Below are 8,372 nucleotides of genomic sequence, written 5' to 3' on the forward strand. Positions count from 1 at the left end.
CGTCACGGAAGAAGATGCGAACGTCTTCGTCACATACACAAGAATGGAGAGGCGACAGTACACAGGGACTCGGTCCATTGACCATCCTGCGTGTTCCCCTGATCTAAATCCAACTGAAAACATTTGGGGATTGATGGCAAGGGAAGTTCACAAAAATGAACATCAGTTCTAGACAGTGGATGCCCTCCGTGAAGCCATCTTCACCACCTGGAGCAACATTCTCACTAGCCTCCTGGAAACGCTGGCATCAAGCATGCCCAAACCAATTTTTGAGGTAACTAACAAGAATGGCAAGCTACTCATTACCGAGTCCTTCTTTGGATATTGTATTTCTAGTTGTTGTTGTTGTTGTTGGTGGGGTTTTTTTAAACATTTTTTAGCAATGGTCTTAAACTTTTGATCTGTGGATGAACAGCCTATTTCAGTTTAATGGTTTCATGTTTAATGGTTCACTCCCATTTCTTCTTTTTGCATTTTGAAGCTCTACTTAGGGCCTCCTTAAGAGCCAACAACAAAAAAAGCAAAATGTAATTTTTTTTTTCTGGTCTTAAAATTTGGATCAGGAGTGTAACTCAAAGCTATGATTTAATTTTTTTTTTCCTAAAGTAGGGCAGCATAAATTATGTCTGTGAATATTCTCATTTAAATCATGTCTTTGTCTTCTCAGGGCATTTGAATCGATCGCAGCTGGACTGTTCAGGTTGTCTTACGGCTGCGTAAAATGTCAATCTTGATTCATTCTAACATGTGATGTAATTGCTAAATAAATGATGGTGATAAATTTTACTTAATGAGCTGCATCACAACCACTTTCACTGACGCTGCGCTGGGTTGACAGCTGACACTTCCTCCTCACTCTCCCCACCCCACAGGGCAAGTGGACTCCAGTCCCCTGGTTCTCTCCACTGATGCTTGATCACTCATCAGCTCACAGGAGGAGTGATCACATCTGCTCTTTCCATTCCACATGCTCCCAGATCCTGGACTCTGTGGCACCATTTAAGGACGAAGCTACCAGACTCACACCGGAACTATGGTTGAATGAAACCACTCCCTGAGACGGCAGTGTAGGCAGGCTGAGCGCAAATGGAAGAAGGATGGACTTCCTGTATCACTGGGCATCTTCAGGGACAGTCTTGCCACTTACCATAAAACCGTGAAGGAAGCAAAAACAAAATATTTATCAAACATCATTTCTAGCAATAGCCATCGCGCCAGAGTGTTATTTAGCACCATTAATTCTGTTATTAACCCTATCACTGCTGTTTTTAATGATTTTTCTGAACACACATGTAGTACACTTCAACAATTTGTTATGGATAAGGTTGCAACAGTCAGACAATCCATCCCAAAGGTCTCATCAGCTAGTCTGCCTGATTCCCCTGTAACACACAGTTTTGAGAACTTTGAGCCAATCTCCACTTCTCTTCTTAAAAAATCAGTCCAACAGTTAAACCCCACCAACTGCCCTCTAGACGTTATCCCTGCAAGGATAATGAAGGAGGTTATAGATACCATTGGTCCCAGCCTTGTTCTATTTATGAACAGCTGCTTCAGGCTGGGTATTGTCCCCACTGCCCTTAAGCAAGCTGTAGTTAGACCACTTCTTAAAAAAACGAACCTGGACCCATCAAGTCTATGCAACTTCCATCCAATCTCACATCTGCCCTTTCTGTCCAAGGTCATGGAGAAACTTGTCCTCACACAACTCCAGTCATATTTGTCTATCCATAATATTGCTAACAAATTTCAATCTGGCTTTAGAACCCGTCACAGCACAGAATCAGCGTTATTGAAAGTACACAATGACATCCTCACAGCCCTTGACGCTAAAAACTCTGTTGTGCCGGTGCTTTTAGACCTTACAGCTGCTTTTGATACTGTGGACCACTCAGTCCTCATCTCCTGCCTTGAACACTGTGTTGGCCTACGTGGCTCTGTGCTTAAATGGTTCCTGTCATATCTCACCAACAGGACTTTTTCAGTAATGATTAATGACTTCTCCTCTAAAACCGCTCCCCTCTCTTCTGGCGTGCCCCAGGGTTCCATCCTTGGGCCTACCTTATTTTCACTATACATGCTACCAATCATCTCCAGACACAATATCCATTTATGCCGGTGATGTACAGCTCTACCTACCAGTAATGCTCAGTGACAAGAAGGCACTAGATCCCCTCCATAGCTGCCTTCATGACATAAAACAATGGCTGTCTCAGAATTTCCTTCATTTAAATGAAGGAAAAACAGAGTACATTGTTTTTACCCCAGATTCACCGCACAGTGAAACCAATTTTTACACCCCCACCCCTCCTTTTGCTCCTGCCGTTAAAAACCTTGGTGTGTTTTTTGACAACAGTCTAAAGTTTGATAAGCAAATTAATTTTGTGGTCAGAGCAAGTTTCTTCCACCTCAGGCTCTTGCAAAGGTAAAGCCCTTTTTTTTATCAAGTATCGATCTCGAAAAAGCGATTCATGCTTTCATCAGCTCGAGGCTTGATTATTGTAATGCCCTCTACACTGGAGTAAATCAGTACCTCCTCCGCAGGCTCCAGTTGGTACAAAATGCAGCTGCTCGCCTTCTTACTAATACTCCAAAATACTCCCATATCACTCCAGTTCTCCGCTCCCTCCATTGGCTCCCGGTACAGTCTAGAATACATTTTAAAGTCCTTTTATTTGCGTTCAAGGCCATTCATGGACTTGCTCCAGCATACTTGGCTGAGCTTTTAACTGTCCGTCACCACTCCAGGGCCCTGCTCTTCTCAACACACAGTATTAGAAGTCCCAAGGATGAAATACAAAAAATGGGGGGATCGTGCTTTTGCTGTATTTGCCCCCACACTTTGGAACTCCCTTCCACCTGCGCTACGATCTACCACAGAGTTGTCAGTTTTTAAATCTCTTTTAAAAACTCATTTATTCAGACTGGCTTATGACACGTGATGGTTATATGTACTTTAGTTGTGATTCTGTGCCTGTATTTTTATTTTATTGTTTTAGTTTTTTGTTTTTTTTTATTCTATCTTATTCGATCTTACCCTGTTCTTATTTGCTATTGCGTGTTTTTACTCTTGTGAAGCACCTTGGGCACCATTGGGATGTTGTAAGGTGCTATACAAATAAACTTTGATTTGATTTGATTTGATCTTTTTAGAAATAATTTATATATTTCTATTTAGATTATTTATTTATTGTTATGTATAATAAATCCTTATACATATGCTAAAAATAATGTACAGTGGTATGCACAAGTTTGACCACCCTGACAATTTCCATCATTTTCATTTATAAATCATTGGGTGTTTAAAATGAAATTGTACATTTGTAATGTATGCTTTGACAGCACCATATTTGTTTAAATGCGACCTGACCTGCTGCTTCATTGTGACGTACACCTCACTGTTGCCCCCCGCAGAATGGAGGAAGTACTGCATGTAAAAGCACTTCTCTAGTTAGACTGAATGGTTTACATTATTTGGGTGATATTTGGCAGGACAAATGAAAAGCTTTTGTGTGGTGTGGCCCACGGGCCACCTATTGAGGACCCCTGGTTTCGTACATGCTCACGTTCATGCCTGTGCAACCACACACACGACAACTAACTTACGAGACGCGACGATCCACAAGATTGGGTTTACAAGAAGGAGATGAGATTTTAACATGAATTTTAAGAAAAGGGCAATGAAAAAATATGACTAGGCTAACAAACTTATTTAACCGAGTCACAAAACAATGCAGGTACATTTTGAATTGTTTATTGGCCCACAAATTGACGCTAAACAATATTATTGTCAACATTTTTTGAGACCAAATAAACGACTAATGTTATGATAATGTACAGTATAATAATGAAAACATAATAATTTAACTTAATGATGCAATATTTCCTTTAATGTCATCTTTCACTCCGTAAGATTGTGGATTTGCTGTGTGACATGTATTTTCTCACAGGCAATTTGGACTGAAAGACACATGTAAAATTAATTGCAGATTTCAATAGATTAGTTTTATGTTCATGTTAAAAGAACTACAGTTCCCATGGTGAGTGCTGAACCAAGAAGTAGTGAATTATTCTAAAGTACATTAGGTCCCCAACTTATGAACATCCGACTTGCAAACATTCGCGGAAACGAACGCAAGCTGACTGGTCTATATTTTATTTTATTTTGCCTTGTTAGTGTTAGAACTAATGGGACCAACAGAGGAAGAGTTAGACGCTGGGTAGAGAAAGCTAAATAGAAAGCTAAACTGTAGCTGTATGATACAACCCGGACAGAGCGTGTGATTAAAGTTTATGAAGAGTTAATTGGCCTACTTAATTCTACACCACCCACAGAACACTACCTCTTTTAGAAGAGTCTAACGACGACGATTTGTCCTTTTTTCAATAACTCCTCCAACTCCACCACAACGATGTATGCTCGACCACTCCTCTTCAAAGGTAAATAACATTTATCATTACGTATTATTATATGATTTTTATTATTGTTGTTTTTTTCATTAATTATCCTGGTTTAATATTACTACTGCATCCAAACTCATATTTCCATACATACACATATACTGTATATGTATACACGTACATGTAATACCTATATCATTGGTAATATTACCTTTTCCCCTACTTAAGAACAATTCGACATAAGAACAGTCGTCTGGAACCAATTGTGTTCGTAAGTTGGGGACCTAGTGTAGTCTGAAATACGCTACTATCACATGTTTTGATATGTCCTAAGCAGTGATCGTGTTTTGAGCTGACAAATGTTAAGTAACTTTGATCAAATGTAGAATTACGAAAGCTTCTGCTTGGACCGCCGCAGCTGTTGAGCCGAGTGACGCTGTAAGGTTTATATTGTGCGTAAAGCTTTTACGTGAACATGCCATAGTTCATAGTCAGATAGGCTTCTGACTGCCATGTGCTTGCGAGACAGCTTTTCTCTAAACAAGAAATATGGTCATGTTTTAATCTCTCTAGATCTCATGACATGAGACATGTGACACCCCTAATGTACAGTATTATTTGAAAAGACGTCATGATGATATAAACACACAATGACTGTGTCTGCAGCTGATTGATCATCTCTTAATAATAATAATAGTAATACTTTATTTATTTAGTGCTTTTATAAGACACTCAAAGGCACTTTTCGACTGAAAGAAATCAAATGAAATTACGCAGTCAAGTATTAAAAATCAGTTCTGTAGAGATGAGTTTTTAACAGTTTTTGGGCAGTTGGAAGGTTCTGACATGCGGAAAACAGTGTACTTACGTTTTGCAGAGCTGTGCCCAGGGTTCAGACTTGGTGGGCCCGCAGAAAACCCTCACTGATGACAGCAACTTGTTCCAGTACACACACACACACACACACTTGAAGCCTCACTGTTTTTGAGGAAGTTCAGCAGGAAGCTTCTATTTGCATCATTACCTCAAGAGTATGAAGGCCACTCCCCCTGGAGACCACTCCCCTTCAGTTTGTTCAGGATGGCATCAGGTCATTGTCGCAGCCATGCCTCTGTCAATACACAGTCAACTTCCATTTATACTAGAGTGCCCCTCTCATGCCATGTTAGGACGCATTACTTGTTGACACACAACATTGATGCCAGTCTTTCCCCTACCATTATATAAGGGGTGCACCACACCCCCGCCCAAAAAGGTTAAGTTAACTCTATCCATCCATCCATCCATTTTCTATACTGCTTGTCCTCACTAAGGTCACGGGTATACTGGAGCCTACAAGTTAACTTTACTTTATTTTTAGTTTAGTTTTTATATAGCGCGAGATCACAACAGAAGTAATTTTAAGGATACCTTTCATATATGGTAGTTGATATAGGAAACAACTTATGCAAGGGGAGGAGTGATCTTTTCCTCCTGTGAGGTACAGAGGCGGTGAAGGACCAACTCGCTTGCCTAGATACCCAAAGCTATTTGAATCAGGTGACAAGCATATGGAGCAGGTAATCATAGTAAGTGTGACATTAATGTGTGCTAATATTAGTAAAATCAAATGGAATAATGGACACAAGACATTTTACAAGTGGAATAACAAACCATATTTTCCTACAGTAACAGCAACCTCGCCCCTTTCCTGCATATCTGATATCCTTGTTCCTCATTCCAATCAAAAAAACTTTGTTTCCTAACATCATCTCATCAATACTCAGTAGAGCTGCTTTCAATCAACCAGCAATCTTATTATTTATTATTTCCCCAGTTCGTCACAATAATTTGCTCAATATGCAATACGGTATAAGACGTTTTTGACGACAAAAGCTGTAATTATCATTTATGCAACAGACCTTTAATAACCAGAAAGGGGTCTGAGGCATTGAGAGTGCGGCGCCGACGTACTGCAGGCGAGTGTGTGGTGAAGCTAGTCATTAGCCGGTGTGGTGTGTCAAGGTGTCAATACGCCATTAACATGGTTTGATCGGCGTAACAGTGTTAATAATGTGTGTCGCTGTAGCTTCGTTAATATGCACGTCACATTATAAGTAAATGAAGTGTTGTTGGCGCTTTTTTGCGTTTTTTTCAGAAGGCTTTATTTTATAGGCAGAATAAGTTACGTGCATTCTTAGCTGCATCTTTTTAGCTGCTTTTATATCTTTAGAATTCACAAAAAAGAAAGACATACTGTATGTTTATGTCTCACATAAGGATTGTGGATGATTGGCAAAATTTTAAAAAAAGTGCAGTTTTCCTTTTAAATGTGAGTTTGATCTGTGAGTAACAAAATTCCTCTTGAGAAGTTTGTTTTTAATCTGAGGCCAGTATGACCCTGCAGGCCCATCCAAGTTGTGTCAAGATGATCCGCATTTTGTGTCTTTTGTTGAATTGTCACAGTTACACAATTTGAGGAACACATTGACATGACTAACATTTTTATGTGACTTCACATTCTTGGGGCATTTTAGAACAGAATTCTTTGCTTTATTTGGTTTTCTTGCTTGTAGCTTTTTGTATTTTTCCGACGTTTCCAGCTGTGACATGGCGGGTGGTGGACATTGACACAAACATGCATGCATACACACATGCATACACTCATGTATCTGTGTAGGCTCTCAGTCGTTCAGGAGTTGTCCAACGAGGGAAAGGCTTCTTGAGACGTCATCTGTACTTCTGTGAAGTATGTGTCGGCACACCAATTCCGCCCACTCGTACTGTATTTAAGGCCTAGGCTCCCAGCACTTGTTAGTTCGCTGACGAAGCTCTTCGGATGAGGAGTGAAACGTCCGACACATTCTTCACAGAAGTACAGATGACGTCTCAAGAAGCCTTTCCCTCGATACACTCATGCAGTCAACTACTATGTGATCGCTTCCTGTTCCGCTTTGGGTGCATACATGCATGTGCATAGCGTGTGTATATTGGAAAGTACCAGAAAGACTCAAAAGTAATCCATCCGTTTTTGATGCCGCTGATCCTCATTAGGGTCATATGCTGGAGCCTATCCCAGCTGATTTATTGGCGAGAGGCTGGTCGCCAGTCAGTCGCAGGGCACATATAGACAAGCAACCATTCACTCTTACATCCATCCATCCATCTTCTATGCCGCTTATCCTCACTAGGGTCGCGGGTATGCTGGAGCCTATCCCAGCTGACTTTTGACGAGAGGCGGGGTACACCCTGGACTGGTCACCAGTCAGTCGCAGGGCACATATAGACAAGCAACCATTCACTCTTACATCCATCCATCCATCTTCTATGCCGCTTATCCTCACTAGGGTCGCGGGTATGCTGGAGCCTATCCCAGCTGACTTTTGACGAGAGGCGGGGTACACCCTGGACTGGTCACCAGTCAATCGCAGGGCACATATAGATAAACAACCATTCACACTCACATTCATACCTATGGACAATTTAGAGTCGCCAATTAACCTAACAAGCATGTTTTTGGAATGTGGGAGGAAACCGGAGTACCCGGAGAAAACCCACGCACGCACGGGGAGAACATGCAAACTCCACACAGAGATACCCAAGCGGAGATTCAAACCCAGGTCTTCCCAATCTCCTGACTGTGTGGCCAACATAACCACTCGGCCACCGTGTAAAAACCCACCGTTACAAAGTCAAAATAAAAGTATGTAACTTAATGTAGTAAATGAATTAATTGCATTAATGCGATTGCATTAATTAAATGCAGTCCCTCCTCCACACATGGTACAGATGAGAAATTGTAAACGTGACCAAATTGTATATCAATTTAAATAAAATGAAGTACCTTTTTGGGAGGGAGCTCCCTAATATGATGGTAGGGATAACACTGGTTTGCTGATGTTTTAATGAAGGACACATTGTGTTGAGTAATAGATCACCTTGTTGGAATTTTTTATTGTTGCAATTATTGCGTTTATTTCTGAGACATGTTT

General features: G+C 40.7%; 1 protein-coding gene across 2 annotated transcripts in view; it reads right to left on the reverse strand.

Annotated features, from left to right (window-relative positions):
• ampd3b (adenosine monophosphate deaminase 3b) overlaps nt 1-5,385 on the reverse strand; it is a 23,411-nt gene extending 18,026 nt beyond the window's left edge. For both annotated transcript variants that reach the window (XM_054776028.1, XM_054776027.1), the window contains exon 1: nt 5,270-5,385. The gene's annotated coding sequence lies outside the window, so the exon portion shown is untranslated. The remainder of the gene's footprint in view (nt 1-5,269) is intronic.
• Between the last annotated feature and the right edge of the window lie 2,987 nt (nt 5,386-8,372).

The sequence above is a fragment of the Dunckerocampus dactyliophorus genome, chromosome 5 (assembly GCF_027744805.1).
Source record: "Dunckerocampus dactyliophorus isolate RoL2022-P2 chromosome 5, RoL_Ddac_1.1, whole genome shotgun sequence".
NCBI classification, from domain to species: domain Eukaryota; kingdom Metazoa; phylum Chordata; class Actinopteri; order Syngnathiformes; family Syngnathidae; genus Dunckerocampus; species Dunckerocampus dactyliophorus.